Genomic DNA, 16,657 nt, shown 5'->3' with positions numbered 1-16,657 from the left:
GAAAGCACGGGAAGTCCATGTCCTTCTATAGGAGCAGAGGTTCCCAAAGACTGGCCCTGGGCCAGCAGAGTCAGGATCACCTGGAACTTGTTAGAAAGGCAAATCCTTGGGCCCCGACCCAGGCCCACTAAATCAAAGGCTGGGAATGCAGCCCAGCTGTTGTGTGTTATCAAGCCCGCCAGGTGATCCTGGTCACACTGCAGTCTGAGAACCGCTGGGCTAGGGATTCCCAAGTCAGAGGCGAGGGCTTATCATTTCTCATCATCTCCAGCTCCACGTTCCTGTTTCCATCTAATTAGCTACGATTATGAATCACTACTGGCCACAAGCAGGGTGGCCCAGACGTTAAGACGTGGACTCTGGAGCTAGGATTTGAATTTGAATTGGATTTGAATTCTGTCTGTACCTGACTCACTGTGATCCCTGAGTGAGTAGCTTAAATTGCCTCTGCCTACAGACCTCTTAGCCCTACTAGGGCAGTGGTTGGCCAACTCATTAGTCAACATAGCCAAATATCAACAGTACAACGATTGAAATTTCTTTTGAGAGCCAAATTTTTTAAACTTAAACTATATAGGTAGGTACATTGTTATTAACTTAATTAGGGTACTCCTAAGGCTTAGGAAGAGCCACACTCAAGGGGCCAAAGAGCCGCATGTGGCTCGTGAGCCACAGTTTGCCGACCACGGTACTAGGGGATAACAATGGTGCCCCCACCCCAATCCCCCATGGCAGAGGGCAGCTGTGAGCATTTGGTAAGATTGCATGGCAAGTACTCCATCAGTGCCTGGCACATAGTAGGTCTGCAGTAAATGTTAACTATTATTACTGGTTTCATGCAAGTGGACTTTTTTTTTGCACTGTGTTGACTCAGTTGTAGAATTTAATGCCCATACCCTTTTTACACACACACACACACACACACACACACACACACACAGTGTTTACACTAGAGCTTTGTGAATATGGTGAACTTTAGTGAGGTTTGAGGAGACCAACAGTGTTTACATCACAATAATGCAAACAATTTGCAATTGAACATTGGACAACCTTGTCCTAAAAAAGATGGATTGCTTGGCCAGACATCAGGTTGTCTGGCCTTCTTCCTGAGCTTCTGAGTGCTTACCAGCAGCTCAAGGAATTCCCCTCTTCAGATGCCCAGTAGTCCCGCTATGTTTATTCTCCGGCCCCACCCTAAACTTTGCTCCTTGACTCACTTTGCAAATCCAAAGACAACCTCTAAATCAGGGGTGGGGGACCTTTTTTTCTGCCAAGGGCCATTTGGACAATTATAACATCATTCCCAGGCATACAAAATTATCAACTTAAAAATTAGCCCTGCTATATTTGGTCAAACATTTAATTAACTCGCCCCTAATGCCTTGGCAGGGCCAGACCAAATGATTTCTCGGGCCTAATAGGGCTGGAGGACTGGACCTTCCCCTCCCCTGCTCTAAATAATGGACCTTCTCCTCAGATGCTCCTGCTGGCTTCCTCCCTCATCAGAGAGGAGAGAGTAGCAGTGCAGTTACGAGTATTTCCTGCCCATGAAACCTCTGCTCCCTCTCTGTATGCTTTAGTGGAAGAGTCAGTGTGGGTTGATCTGTATGGGTATGTGAACATTTATATGGATATGCATGCCTGCATCTTTTTCCCCATCCGAGCATATTCCATAAATGTTCTTTCTGCTCTTTGTTCTAATGCTTCACACCCTTCCACCTAGGGATTTATTCTTGATGAGGGTTTCTCAACCTTGGTACTAGCCTGGATAATTCTTTGTCCGGGAGGAGGGTGCTGTCCCAACATCCCAGGTCTCCACCCATTAGGATGCCAGTAACGTTCCCTAGTGTGACAATCAAAAATGTTGCCCAAAGACCCAGGAACCACCCAAAGTCGAGAGCCACTGCTTTAAGCTTAGCCTCCCAGAGTTTATCTCTGTGGTGTACCTAGCGTCAGGGGACTGGATTTATCCATTGAGAAGAAAGACGCAGAGTCCCAGCAGCCTCTGGGTCACTGTTGATTCCTAAGGAGAATCACCAATACTTTGTAACTGCATTTCCTCAAAGACCCCCCATCTGGTTTTGAGCCAAGGACACCCTGCTCTCTTTCCGGTCCCCCCTGCCCCACAGGCAGCAGGAAACCTCACGGGGATCAGGGAATGGCCTTTGGGTTTTGGCTTATAAATACTCAGGGTCTCATTTTTCTTACTGAGAAAAAAAGTCTTTATCACGTTTAACATTCTTGTTGCCGTAGTGGAAACTTTTGTTCTTTGGAGAGTTTCCCATTCCAGGCCCAGGGTCAGATTCCTCAGCAGAACTCTGAACATTTTCTAGGGAAGTTTCTTTCACCACTGAGATTGTACCTTTGATGCATTCGCACAGCTATGTTTGGATTCCGTGCATTAAGACATCCCAGGATCCTGAAATAGCCATGGGGGCAGCTGGGCAGCTGGAGGAAGAGCTGCACGTCTGGGACTCAGTGGTCAGCCAAGATCAAAACCCTTTCAAGGCTCCCTTACATTTTTGGAGTTCTCTCTTCACACTCTAGCACCTCAAATCTAAGACAAACAGCCAGTGCTTCAGTCCGTATAAGTTAAATGATGCTGCGGTAACACACATCCCCCAAGTTTCAGGGACTTCAAACAACAGCTGTTCTTATTGGTAGTCAGTCAATAGAGAGTCTCTGCTCATGATAGTCACTCAGAAGCCAGGCTGGCAGAGCAGGCATCTCCTTAAATGTTGACGACTAGTGTAGCAAAGGGAAAGACGGCCTGGACCTGCCAATGAATGCTCTACACCTCTAATTACACTTGTATTAGTCGGGGTTCTCCAGAGATATAGCACCAATAGGAAGTTAGCCTCCCTCCCTTCTTCTCTCTCTCTCTCTCTCTCTCTCTCTCTCTCTACTTCTCATCTATCTAGATTTATTTTCAGGAACTGGTTCATTTGATTGTGGGAGCTGGTTGAAAATCTAGAGGGCAGCCCAGCAGGCTAGAGACCCTGGGAAGAATTGACTTTGTAGCTTGGGTGCAAATGCAGTCTGCAGGCAGAATTCCACTTCCTTGGGGAACCTTGGTCTTTTCTTTAAAGCCTTCAACTGATTAGACAAGGCCCACCCACATTATGGAGGATAATCTGCTTTACTCAAACTCCACTGAGTTCAATGCTGATCTCATGTAAACAACGCTTCACCGCTGTGTCCTCTACACATCTAGTGCCATGGCCTAGCCAAGTTGACACTTAAATTAAGAATCACAATACTCAGCTTCTCCTCTCGCCTCAGGGGCCAGAATTGGTCACGTGGCCCCACACAGACACAATGGCCAGGAATCCTCTGTGTGCCTGGAGTGGGAGGTTGGGAACCAACGATATTTGACCAAACACCAGTAACTATCACAACTGTAAATGATGGTGGCTGAGGACGGACGCACCAGTCTGTGGCATGCCCGTGCCAGTGCAGGCTGCTGGGTCAATGCGGGAAGGGTTTTAGACTTAGACCGACATACCCCCTTTGCTCAGAGGAGAGGCTCCGGAGGGAGTGGATTATGGCGTGGCCAGGCCTCCAGGGAGACTAGATTTAACACTGCTGCTGAACACCTCCCTCTGCTTGGATCAGAAAGGGATCAGGAGTCAGCCCTCCCTTTGCACCATGTCACTCTGTGCTTCTGACAAGCCCCTCCCCAGGCAGGGCCCGATTTTCCTGGCTGTCTGGAGGGGGTTGAGCAATGGCATCTCGAAGTTGCCTTCTGGCTCAAACATTCTGTGCACTTTGGGTCCACACCCTGTCCCGGTGGCCCCCAATGCCAGGGTTTGTGGCCAGGCTATCCGGTTGGTAAGCTTCGGCGCATGGCAGAGGTTTCCTCCATGAAGCTGACAGGATCATTCTGGGTTCTCACTGCAGCTGTGGCCTCATTTGTGCCCTGGCCATGCTGCGCTCACTAGCCCTGAGACAATGCGTGCTACACACCGGCTGGGAAGCGTCGTCTCTGTGCCCACTGCCCTCTGGCGTCCCCCCGCCTGGACGGTGGGGGGCTGAGGGGAAGGATGTGTTGGGATGGAGCTCTGGGAGGCAGGCAGAGGGCCGGGAGGAGATGGAAACAGTCTGGCCAGTTGACGCTGAGGTCAGGGAGCTAGGCCTGTCTTTCCTGGCTACCTGGGCAAACCTCCTGTCCAAAGGCAGAGTTTCAAGGACCTTGAGCACTACTTGCTTCCTCCATATGCACATCTGATGCTCTAATACCCACCCAACCCGTCATCTTGAAGCTCAAATGAGATATTGTAGGAGGAAGCACATGGAACACGACACATGTTTTATTATTAAAACAATAATAATTATTGTCATGTGCTGCCTACTCCACAGATGTTTGGTGATAGGTGCTAGGGATGGAAAGTGAACAAAGACACTGAGTTTGCTAGCACACAGGTGCTGCCAGTTCTAATGGGCTGCTCTGGGTGGGCAGAGCTTGCGGGAGCTCAGAGAGGGGAGCCTCAATTTTGCTTATGGGGGTGGCAGGGTCCATGGGAGCAGTGACAAGCCAGGCCTTGAAGGATGTCAGCGCTGGGTAGGCTTGGGGAAACCTCTGCAGGTCTGGCCTGGCTGCCAGGAGGGAGGCGGGTGGGGTGGGACCCAGGGAAGGGAAGCTACACAGCCGGTTGGTGATCAGATTATGAAGAGTCTGGATAACACATGAGGACTGGGTCTTCGCTGAGTTCTTTGTAATTTCTAGGTTTTAGAAACTTCTTTATTTCAGTTTAGCTGAGAGGAAAGCTATTGCTTCACTTTTATTGAAAACCTGCCTATTGATTCACAATAGGCAACATTTCACTCGCAGATTTAATCATAGTAGAGCTGGCTGTCCTGGGGATTTTGCTCTTCTCCTTCCTCTTGGAACTTTCAGGTAGAAAACATTCATCTTCCTGCTCTAGTCTGGTCAGATTCAAATGGGAGGTAGGAGGTAGAACTCTTTTTTCTTCTTTTTATAAAAGGAACAACTATTTATTTTAGAAAGCGTGGGAAATACAGAAAACAATAAAAATGGAAAAAAGCAAAAGACGCTTTTGGTGTTAACATTCGGTTGATTTCTTGCAGCAAGCATTCTGAGGGCTGACAGTGTCTCACGTGACACCTTTTCCGGGTCATGAACCTGACCCTGGTAGGTGCTCCGTCTGCAATCATAGATTGATATGGTGACTTACCCTATTGCATGAGCCCCAGGAGAACCACTTGTGTTCAAATCCTAATGCTGCTGTTTATTACCTGTGAGACCTTGGCAACTTACTCTCCCTAGGCCTCAGTTTCTTTATCTATAAACTGGGAACAATAGCAATAACAGGGCCTACATCCTAAAATGTGGGGACCCAAGCACACAGTAGGTTTGTTATTGGTTATTGTACTGCCCTTTGGCTGAGTCCCAGCCCTGGGTCTTGTTCAGAGCTTTTCCCTGGAGAAGGCTGGCTCATCCTTGCTCCCTCCTTCCTCTCTAGTAGTTACTCTGTGGGCTCTGGACAGGCTGTCCCTTTAAGAAAGACAGCCCCATGCTATGCACCTCTACTGGGGGCCCTGCCTCCCCTGCAGGGTCCCCCTCTGGGCTGCAGATGGAGCCCCCCTGGGCTGGAGCTGTGTACTAGACCTCTGAGGACTCTTGAGAATCGGGAATCCATGCCCCGGGAAGGACTCCCTGTCCGCAGCCTCCCCACTGAGGCCCCGGCTCCCACCCTCCGGGGACAGAGGAGGATCGTGCTTAAGGCCTGAGCTCAGGATCCCTAAACAGAAAGTTAGGAAATAGCTGCATGAATGTGGTAGGAGAAGGAAACCCAACATCGCACCCTCCTCCTTGGGTTGTGGATGCAGGTTCCGGGGTGAGTACCTCTGAGGAGGGGACTCTTGAGAATCAAGTGCGCATCCCCCGGGAATCCATGCCCCGGGAAGGACTCCCTGTCCGCAGCCTCCCCACTGAGGCCCCGGCTCCCACCCTCCGGGGACAGAGGAGGATCGTGCTTTTCCCTGGAGAAGGCTGGCTCATCCTTGCTCCCTCCTTCCTCTCTAGTAGTTACTCCGTGGGCTCTGGGCAGGCTGTCCCTTTAAGAAAGACAGCCCCATGCTTTGCACCTCAACTGGGGGCCCTGCCTCCCCTGCAGGGTGCCCCTCTGGGCTGCAGATGGAGCCCCCCTGGGCTGGAGCTGTGTACTAGAACCTCTGAGGAGGGGACTCTTGAGAATCAAGTGCGCATGCCCCGGGAAGGACTCCCTGTCCGCAGCCTCCCCACTGAGGCCCCGGCTCCCACCCTCTGGGGACAGAGGAGGATCGTGCTTAAGGCCTGAGCTCAGGATCCCTAAACAGAAAGTTAAGAAATAGCTGCATGAATGTGGTAAGTGAAGGAAACCCAACATCGCACCCTCCTCCTTCAGCTGTGGATGCAGGTTCCGGGGTGAGGCCGGTGAGTCCTGTCCGATGGAGTTCTTTTATTGAGGTGTAGTAGACATATACTATCATATGAGTTTCAGGTGCACAACATAATGAGTCAGCATTTACGTACCTCATGATGTGATCCCACAATAAGCCTGGTAGCCATCTGTCACCATGCACGGTTATTACGGGATCGTGGATTACTTTCCCTATGCTGTACATTTCATCCCCACGACTTAATTATTTTTATAACTGGCAGTTTGTCACTCTTACTCCCCTTCACCTTTTTTATCCAGCTTCCAACCCCCCTGCCCCCTGGCAACCATCAGTTTGTTCTATGAGTCTGTTTCTTTTTTGTTTTATTTGTATGTGTGTTTTGTTTGGAGTTTACATGTAAGTATTTCTCTGTCAGACTTATTTCACTTAGCATTATACCCTCTAGGTCCATCCATGCTGTCGCAAATGGCAAAATTTCATTTGGAATCTGATGGGCAAGTGTGGAAAGGAGGAGGTGGAGGTGGGGCTGGGATTCCCAGTGGGTAGTGAGATTTGGGGGTGTCACTCTTGAGGCAGGGAGCTGAGGGTTGACATCTGGCCTGAAGGGTGAAGATCAGGGAGAGGCCGGTAGCAGATCCCCTCATTTGGAGGAAACGCCGTGTGGTCAGGGAGGGCTGTATGCACAGATGCCTGGCGCCCAGTGACATTTAGAGCCTGAGGGTGAAGCGAGTGACCCTGCGATGCTGTCTCAGCAAAGGGGACTCAAGCCAGTTCCTCTTCCTCCTCCCGGGGCGAGGGGACAGACCTGGCTTGTTCCCAGGCCCCAGAGAGGTCTGTGCCGGCCCCTTGGACTGGGGCAGCTGCCTGGGAGCAGCAGTGGGCAGTGCCACAGTGGAGGAGGCAGGTCTGCCAAGGGCAGGGAAGAATGGGGAGCCTGTTGTTCCTGGGCCTGGGAACGACGCCTTGGGGGAGACCCACGTGGGCCCTAGCTCAGCATGAGAAGGAATCGGGGAGAGGTCGGTGCAGAGGCAGAACGCGGCTGAGCTGGCGCCCTCACCGTCTGCAGAGCAAAGGGTCCCCCACCCCGTATTCTGTAGCATGGGCCCCGTGAGCTCCTGGCCTGGGAAGCCCAGATGCAGTTTGGAGGGTGGGGGTCTTTGCATGAGGGGTAGCCTCCCCCTGCGGAGGGAGGAGACAGGAGCGGCCTCTGCCCCTGCACCCACCTGGGGCCATGGAGCTCTCTGCTAAATTCTGCTCCAAGGACTCTTTCCCGTGTTCCTTTGCTGGCTTCTGTGCTGGGGTCTGCATGATGGAATCATGAGGGTGTGAAGATCTGGAAAGATGTTTTTGATATGGGATTAAAGTCATCTTTGGAAAGTAACAATAATAGCTACCACTTATTCTGCACCTTGATTGTGCCAGTCGCTGTGCCAAGGGCTTAATGGGTACTATCTCATGTCATTCTCACAGTAATTCTTTGAGTGGTGAATACTTTTGGAGATTTTAGAGATGAAGACACTGAGGCTCAGAGAGGTTAAGGATCTTGCCTGAGGACACAGAGCCGGTAAATTGCAGAACCAGGCTCGAACTTCTTCATTCAGTCAACCATCTATTCATTTGACGAAGTGGAGCTGATGGCCTACCCTGTGCCAGCCCTTCTGGTGGGCTCTGACGGCATGGCTGGGCATAGGACTAAGGAATGCCCGGCCGGGCCACCTAACTCCTCAGCCCCATGTGGTCTTTCAGATGGGCCCAGAGACGCCTGGGGGAGAGTGTTAAGAACTCTGCTTGAGAATGTTCTTGTACTTAAGAATTGTTTCCTTTTGTTTTCATTCTAATAATAATCTGAACATTGAACGCATTCATTCGGAAGCATCTGAATGGCCGTCATAACCTACCACTGGCATGAATTTTAGTCCCTGAGTTTATGTTTCGGTGCAAGTTGGCACCAAGTGGTTTCCTAAAATGATAGTGTTGAGCCTTTAATGCTTTGTTTCTTAAACTGGGTTCCACATAGTCTGCTTGGAAGGCCCACACTGATTCTGCTGCAAAGAGAGCGGGGTACAGGATGGGCCCCCCAGGAAAGCTGGTCCAGCCCGCCCCTCTCCTCAGGCAGCGACCTGGACTCAGCTGGGGTGAAGCAGCTGGCGGCTCAGATCTTCCAGCCTCTGGTTCTCCAGGATCAGGATGGACCCAGACCAGAGGCTCAGAGAGGAACGTGTAAGCCCCCAAGTTAGGAGCCAGGAGCCCCACTTCCAATACAGCATCTTGGCCCCCAGCAGATGGCTGCTCTTCTTTGGGCCTTTATAGCTGGGACAACTTGTGCTGAGGCTGGGAAGCGGGTGGGAGGGTCTCCCAAGAGCACCATGTGACATCCTCTCAAAGAGGGGTGTTCTCCCTCGGGTCATTCCAAGACTCTGACCTCTCCCTCTGGCCTCTGCCTGGTGCCGGGCCCTTGGAGGGGCCTAGGTGACAGCACCGTGTGTAGGTCAGCTGTCCCCCCAAGTGCAGGTGACTGGAGACAGGAGACCAGGGACCCAGACCTCCTCTTCTTCCTCTTCCAGCTCCTGTTCCTCTCCTGCTGCGGAGGTTCGGGTCCTGCCGGGAGGCACCCTGTGTGCACCTGCTTTGAGTCATGCTCTGGTGGAGCTTCACTTTCTGGTCACTGGCTCTCAACTGGAGCCTGGGCAGGCGTCCTGGTCTTTCTTTCCCCAGACCCCTTTCCTCTCTTGTCCATCCTCTTTTTAAAAAAAAAAATTTATTGTTTAAAGTATTACATATAATCCCTTTTCCCCCATTGACCTCTTCCTGCTCGTTCCCACCCCCACACCCAGCACATGTCCTCACTGACTGTGTCCATGGGCCATACCCATATGCATGCATACAAGTCCTTTGGTTGATCTCTTACCCCCCTCCCCTCCCTGCCTTCCCCCTGAGGTTGGATGGTCTGTTTGATGCTTCTCTGTCTCTGGATCTGTTTTTGTTCATCAGTTTATGTTGTTCACTATATTCCACATATGAGTGAGATCATATGATATTTGTCTTTCTCTGACTGGCTTATTTTGCTTAGCATAATGCTCTCCAGGTCCATCCATGCTGTTGCAAATGGTAAGAATTCCTTCTTTTTTATAGAAGCATAGTATTCCATCGTGTAGATGTACCACAATTTTCTAATCCACCCATCTGCTGATGGGCACTTAGGCTGTTTCCAAATCTTAGCTATTATGAATTGTGCTGCTATGAACATAGGGGTACATGTATCCTTTCTGATTGGTGTTTCTGGTTTCTTGGGGTATACTCCTAGAAGTGGGATTACTGGGTATTTGGAGTTCCATTTTTAACTTTTTGAGGAAACTCCATACTGTTCTCCACAGTGGCTGCACCAGTCTGCATTCCCACCAGCAGGGAACGAGGGTTCCTTTTCCTCCACATCCTCGCCAGCACTTGTCGTTTGTTAATTTGTTGATGATAGCCATTCTGACAGGTGTGAGATGGTACCTCATTGTCATTTTGATTTGCATCTCTTGGATGATTAGTGACTTTGGGCATGTTTTCATATGTCTCTTGGCTTCTGTATGTCCTCTTTTATAAGGGGTCTATTTGGTCCTTTGCCCATTTTTTGATTGGATTGTTTATCTTCCTTTTGTTAAGTTGTATGAGTTCCCTGTAAATGTTGGAGATTAAACCCTTATCGGATATAACATTGGCAAATATGTTCTGCCATGCAGTGGGCTTTCTTGTTGCCTTGTCCATCTTCTATGTTAGGAGTTGGCAGGTGTTTTGTGGAAAGGCCCTGTGTTAGTGTTTCAGCTTTGCGGACACACAATCTGTGTTGCAGTCACAACTCAAGCACTGGGGCCCCTGGAGAATATGTAAATGAGTGGGCATGGCTGGGCACCAATGAAACCATAGCTACACAAGCTGGCTGGGGCCAGATTTGGCAGCGTCTGACCGGGATGCAGTCAGCCGCCGTTGGGAAAGCCTAGTTCCCCATGGCCTGCTGGACTCCTTAACATGACGGGCCCACCCTCTCCTCCATCTCCAGAGGCATCTTCTGTTCCAGGTCCTTCTCGTGCCTCTGCAAGCCCTGCTCTCCCGCCACATGCGCCGCCTGCCCTTCTTTAAACATGTCTTCCCTGCCTCCTGGCCTTTGCCTGTGCTGCCCCTTCTTCTGGAATGCCCTCCCTCTTCGTGCATCCTGTCTGCTCATGTGACTTGGGCGCCTTGTTCAGGTTAGATGTTTCCTCTGTGTCCTGCGTGAACCCTCCAGCCCTCAGCCCTCGCCAACTGTGGGTCCCTCCTCTCCTCCGTGAGCCTGACGCTTAGTACTTGCCTCCCAGTGACCTTTCACGTGCTGCCGTCTAGTCATTTGTTTCTAACTCCATCTCCTCAAGGGCAGGAATCAACAGGACGTGGCTACCTCCGCCGCCTCCCCCCTGCCCAGCGCCAGCCTGCCAAGCAGTGGGCACTCAGGAAATGGCGTTGGCACAGTCACCGTGACTGTCCCCCACACACACTCCCCAGTGCATCAGAGGCTCTCAGGGTCTGGCTGTGCTGTTTTGGGAAATCAAGGTCCCGTCAGGTGTCCGGCCTTGACGTGTCCTGTAGCTAAATCCGTTGCTGGCCCGTAACCTGAGCCTGCCCGGATCCGGTGCCCTGTTTGCTTTGACATCCCGTGAAGGGCTGGAGGGGAGCTGAGAGAGCCAGATTTCAAAGCAGGAATGCTCCCTCGCAGCTGCGGAGGGCCGGGCCCCTGTGGCTCCTGGGCTCCTGTGTTAGCGTTTCCAGTTAATTAAGAAAACAAGCCCCGAATCCCTGACAGAGACGGGCCTGCAGATTCGGGATGGAGGTGTGAGTCAGCACGTGGCAGTGGCCTCTGGCTTCTGTGCAGGATGAGCTGAAAGAGGGGCCTGTGGGCCAGAGAGGACCGGTGTCTCTCACTAGAGAACATGCGGGTCGCAGGGGCCAGCTCCAGTGGGGCCGAGCACGAGTCTGCTCCTCCTTCCCTTCCAGGGCACTCTCTGAACAGGTGGGATGTGGAGCAAGGCCAGCTGGGTGAGAACGGGAGCGGAGGACCCGAGACACCGGATTGGCCCGGCAGCTTCTTGGTTATTCTACCTCCTGGCCATGAGGACAGTGGGGAGAGGTGGCCTGGGGAAGGCTTCAGGGTGGGGAGAGGGGGGCCTGAGGAGCTGCCTGCCAAGGGGGAGCCTGGGCAGGGATGCTGCTCACCATGCCCGGCCTGGGTGAGGATTTAATGGGGAGTAGTAGTCACCATATGCTGTACAAGTGGCCCAGCCACTGTGTCCCTGCCTACCTGCTCTCTGTGGAGCTCAGGAGAAGGCGCTGGGACTCCGCCAGCACCAGGCCTGACAGGGTGTCCGCGGGCAGGTGGGAAGGGAATTGCGACTCGGGAGTGGCAGGTGCACAGGGCACGCAGGTGATGGTGCCGAATGTCCGGCAGGTGCATTTCCTTCTAGGTGTGCATGCCCTGCGGGCTGGGTGGTTTCATGCATCCCCTTGGTAGTGGGATCCTCTTGCAAGTCACAGCCTGCACACTGCACGCGGTGGCCCTGGCGCCTCTTGGGCAGAATGCGGTGGGAAAGAGACCCAGTCCTGCGCTGCCACTGTAACTGGTCCAGGGCTAAGGATTTGGCCTTTGAGAACCTCCTGTTCCCAGTAGGAAGTGGGGACGAGCGAGGCTCACATTTTATGTGCGTCCCAAAGGCATAGGGTACATATTGGCTAAGGCATAGATATACCAGGCCCGGCTCAGTGAACCTCGTTTCCTTCCCCATCAGACATCTACCTTGTCCACCGTCTGCCTGCTGGCTCTGGATCTAGCTGCCTTAGAAGCTATGGGAGAAATAACTAAGCCGTGGTTAGCATCTGCGCAGCGGGGGGAGGAGAGGCCCGGGGAGGAAGTGGTTCCTGGACCAGCGCTCCAGATCTGGTGTAACAAGTCCAAACAGTTGGTAGCAGATATTTTTTGACTTTTGAGAGCCCTCCCCTTATCCCCCCGGGACTCTCAGAGCTTCCTGCCTTCTATACATCGCTGCCTCTTCACCACCACTCACGGGACAGAGCCGCATTCTGCAAGCAGCGGGGCCATTCCCCATTCTGGGAAAGCAGATCTTGGAAGGTGAGCATCTCTGGGTGCTAGGTGCTAGCTCTACTGCAGGAGAGAAGGCATTGGGCTCCTCTCTCTCCCCCCCCCTCTCTCTCTCCCAACAGAACCCCCAAGTTGTGTACCTGGTGTGACCAATAGCTCTTCTTTCCTAGAAAACACATCCAAAATGCTACCTGATCCTCCTAAAATCCCCAAATCCCTTGCTTTCTGCTTCTGCTGCTCATTCTTCTCACTTTGTCTTGGGACCATTTGCACACAAACATTAAGGAAAATACACATAAAGTCAGGTGTGGGCTATGGAAAGGCACGCTGAGGGTAGGCAAGTAATGACGATCACATGTGCAGTCGGGGGTTCTAGACCTTCCACTAGGCAGCGCAGAGGCTGTGGATGGACTGTTAGGAGCACTTTTCTCTTTAAAAGGGGTTTCTATGTATTCTCCAGGCTTCAAAGAGAAAATGTGCAGTAAAGACCTGGACAGGCTGTGATTAGCTTCTGGAATATTAGGGAACATCATCTGAAGAGAGGCGCTGTGCCCTGGGCCCTGGCAGGGCTCAGTACTTAGGGAAATAATCTATGTATATAAAAGCCAAGCAACTGAATGACCAGTTGCTTTGACCTTGCACTGCTGCCCTGATCGCCGCCCCCCGCCCCCAGCCTACCCCTGCCGGTCCTGCCCTGATCCAGCCAGATCAGGGGGAGGGCCGGCCGCCAACCTCCCGCATCCCCTCCCCCTGGCTGGCCCTGCTGTGCCAAGGCTGTGCCAGGGCTGTGCCAGGGCTTATGGAAGGAGTGTGGCTGTGGGGGAGGCTGGCGGCACTTCCGGAGACAGAGGGAGCCCCACTGTCTATTCCCGTAAAGGACACCCATGTCGGAGGCCGAGACACCTGTGTGGCCCCAGCTAGAGAGCTATAGCGTGTGAAGCTTTTTATGCCGACCAAGAGGAAACTGGGCAATTACGTTTTCCTGGGATAAGATGACAGCAAGGGTCCCCGAGGCCAGTAGTGACCTCGCTTCAGGGAGGTCATTTGCTCACAGTGCATTCAGGCACCTCTGCCGAGCGCCTCCACGTGTGTGCCCGCTGCTGTCCCAGCCGTGGCTGCAGATGCCCACGCTCCTGCCCTCAGGGCTCGCCTACCTGGGGAGAGGCCCTGAGCACTGAGAGGTGGCCGCCAAGGCCAGTGTGCCCCAGAGCGGTCTGACCTGGCCCCGTGGTCACTGGCTCCTGTGTTCTCCCCAAGGCAGGTGTCAGCCTCCCCCGATTCCTGGCTCTCCTTCCTTCCCATGTGGGGTTAGAGACCCTGTACCCCAACTCCCCTCATGCTCTGTGCAGCTCTGCCCAGCCCGCTGTCTCTCCCTGACCAGCTCACCAGTTGTACCCCTTTCCCCACCTGAGAGGGTTTCTGATGCTCAGGTCTGTGTGTCACTCACGGTCACATCCCTACAGTGATGTGCCAGGCACAGGGTGGGAGTCCATAAATGACTGCGGAATGAATGAATCATGGGGTAAAGGCCTGGTTTCATTCATTCGCCTTTACCATTCACAGTGCATCTGTTTTCCTCTCTCTCTGGGTCAGTCGTGGAGAGGGACGGCCTCCTGGGGAAGCTGCTGGAAAGCGGAAGCGCTATGAGAAATTAGAAATGGGTTGGAGTCAGTTCTCCAGTGGGTCCTCTGTGAGACATGGCCGCAGGAGGCTCATTTGCTTCGAGCGCACTCCCTCGCCCAGGCCGGGAGGGTGGGTGGGCTTCAGGGCAGGCAGAGCTGGGCTCAGAACCCAGACCCCTGTGCCCAGGCCCGCGTCTTCCTCCTTGTGGGTGGGGACGACCCCATGCTAAGGGACAGACCTGCCCCTGCAGCATGCGGCTCAGTCAGCCCAGCTGGGCCAGCAGGACAGCAGGCCGCCTGGGAATGGCTGGGAAGCAAGTCCAGGCTGTGGGCTCACCTCCCCCAAGGCCAGGATGTGGCGTGGGACCCAGGCGGGTGGAGGTTCCCACCGCTCAGCTCCTGCCCTCACTCCCAAATGCTCCAGGCCCAGGCAGCGTCTCAGCAGGAGAGGGTGGGGGAGACGCCAGCTGCCCAGGGCAAGGCCCCGTATGAGACCAGAGCAGCTCTGCAGGCAGCCACCTTTGACATTTGTCCTCCACTGGACAGCTGCCAGGGCCCTGCAGCCCAGCCTGGCCTTGCTTGGGGGACGAGCGCCAGGGATTAACCACTGCAGGCCCTGCCTGAGTCGGGCCAAGCCTGCTGCTCCCAGATCAGCCAGCATCCATCGACCACGTACCCAGGGTGGCGTGGGCGTGTTCACAGATGCTACCTCATTTAATCCTCACATCAATCTGGTGAATATAGACACCAGCCCCATTTTCCAGATGAGTAAACTGAAGCCCATGGAGTTACATCATCTGCGTAAATGTATGCAGTTGGTGAGTAACGTTTCCTATACTTATTTTTTATTACAAGGGCCTACTATGTGTGAGGCTGCGAGTGATGACAAAATTGTCTCCTGGAGCTTATGTTCTAGTGGTAGAGAAAGGTGATATAACAAGTAAAGTATGTGGCATCTAACTCTTGTGCCGATTCACCCGGTGAAAGGGGAGGGCTTGACTAGGTTTGCAGAGAATATGAAGAGGTGAGAGTAAAACTCAGGCAAGTCCCAAAGGCCCTATCTCTCTCCCTTCCCCCCTCTCCCCACCAGACTTCCCCGCCGTCCCAGGACTCAGGTCTGGAACACGTAGGACTGTTTCTTGCTCTTTCCCTCCCTCTGTGGCAATCTGAGAAGAATCTACTTAGTGATGATGATGGTGATGATGCTGGTGGTGGTGATGATGATGATGACAGCAGCTAATATTTGTGGGAGACTTCCTGAAATGGATGGTGAAAGTGTATGTTATTACAACTCACATATGCAGAAGGAAGTAATCATTCCCTATGATTGATAACTTGCAGTAAATCTCAGCTTGATAGATAAAGGTACTTTAGTCTCTTCTGATATGAGACGGTAGCTTTGGCCCACGGTCAAGTCAAGTCACAAGGCAGACTCTCCGTGAGGGCGTCACCTCCTCTGGCCTCCTCCCCATGTGGGCTGGTGCCCGGGCACCTCCAGCCTTATCCAGGCTGCCAAGAGGACCCGGGGCCGTGGGGTCCCTGTGGATCTCTGGTGTGTGCCCTGTTCCCTCTGCTTCTTGGTCCCTGCGCTGAAATCCACTTCGGGGCCAGGTTTGGTCTTGTCTCTGGCGCTTTTGAGGGGAGACCTGGCCCGGCTGCTGAATCCTGCAGCTTCCTCAGGCCCCTGGCTCTCCTGGGACACCCACCGGCCTCTGGGGGGCCTGGGTGTCCAGCTGTGGCCTGGATGTGAGGCTCTCTGTGGGTGGCCTGAGGGTGGCACCCAGGTAACTCCCTCAGTCCTTGCTAACCTGCCTGCCACAGCCCGCTGCTGAGCCCAGCTGAAAGCAACGCGTCTCCAAGGCCGAGGTGTTTCCCCAGGTGTGTCCCTGCCCAGGACTCTCAGTCACTGGGCTGTTAGCAATGTCCCTCCTCCCCCTTCACCTCCAGGAGGAAAGAGAGTGACATCCTGGCCGTTGACTTCTTTCCCTCCTGGTCCTGGAAAGGTTTTCTGTTCTCTCTTTCCGTCTAAAGGAAACACAGCTGCTCCCTGCTCCATGGATGGCTCTGTTCTGAGGGCTCCTTTCCTGGGAAACTAGGTCACGGCTTACCTCTGCTATTAGAAGGTCCTAGAAAAAGGAAGGGCAACAAAACGAACACCCGGCTTTCCCGGAGGCAAAATATATGGGAAATAGTCTAAATACTTTCCTTGTAAAATGCTCTGTATGGACATCAGCTACAGCGTCCCTCCTGCGTCACCTCTCAGACTGCAGCCTGCGGTGTGTCCGGCCTGTTCTCTTTCACCGATGAGGACGGTGAGACTTACGTGAAGCAACGGTCCCAAGGCCTCACAGACAGTGGGTGGCGGAGCCCAGTTTCGAAGCTATAAAGTCTGCATTCTCGACCCCCCTGTTCCTGGGCTTTTGCTGCTTCTCAGAAAGGAGTCTTGGGTGCAGGTTCTTTAGCGAACACTCAGTGGCCTGAAATGTGGCCCCTTGGATAACGTGGAAAATCCCCAGAGAAG

General features: G+C 53.0%; 1 protein-coding gene across 4 annotated transcripts in view; it reads left to right on the top strand.

The window, feature by feature from the left end:
• Window positions 1–16,657, top strand: part of DAAM2 (dishevelled associated activator of morphogenesis 2) — a 106,670-nt gene that overhangs the window by 23,465 nt on the left and 66,548 nt on the right. The window contains exon 1 of one of the 4 annotated variants that reach the window (XM_014532940.1): window positions 11,413–11,431. The exons of 2 other annotated variants lie outside the window; for them this stretch is intronic. The gene's annotated coding sequence lies outside the window, so the exon portion shown is untranslated. Of the gene's footprint in view, window positions 1–11,412; window positions 11,432–12,523; window positions 12,545–16,657 lie in introns of those variants that run through there. One more of the 4 variants, XM_014532941.1, reaches the window with a different exon arrangement.

Source organism: Myotis brandtii, unplaced genomic scaffold (genome assembly GCF_000412655.1).
Source record: "Myotis brandtii unplaced genomic scaffold, ASM41265v1 scaffold924, whole genome shotgun sequence".
Classification (NCBI taxonomy): domain Eukaryota; kingdom Metazoa; phylum Chordata; class Mammalia; order Chiroptera; family Vespertilionidae; genus Myotis; species Myotis brandtii.
The sequence above is the reverse complement of the archived record's forward strand: the minus strand, read 5'-3'. Positions and strand labels throughout refer to the sequence as shown.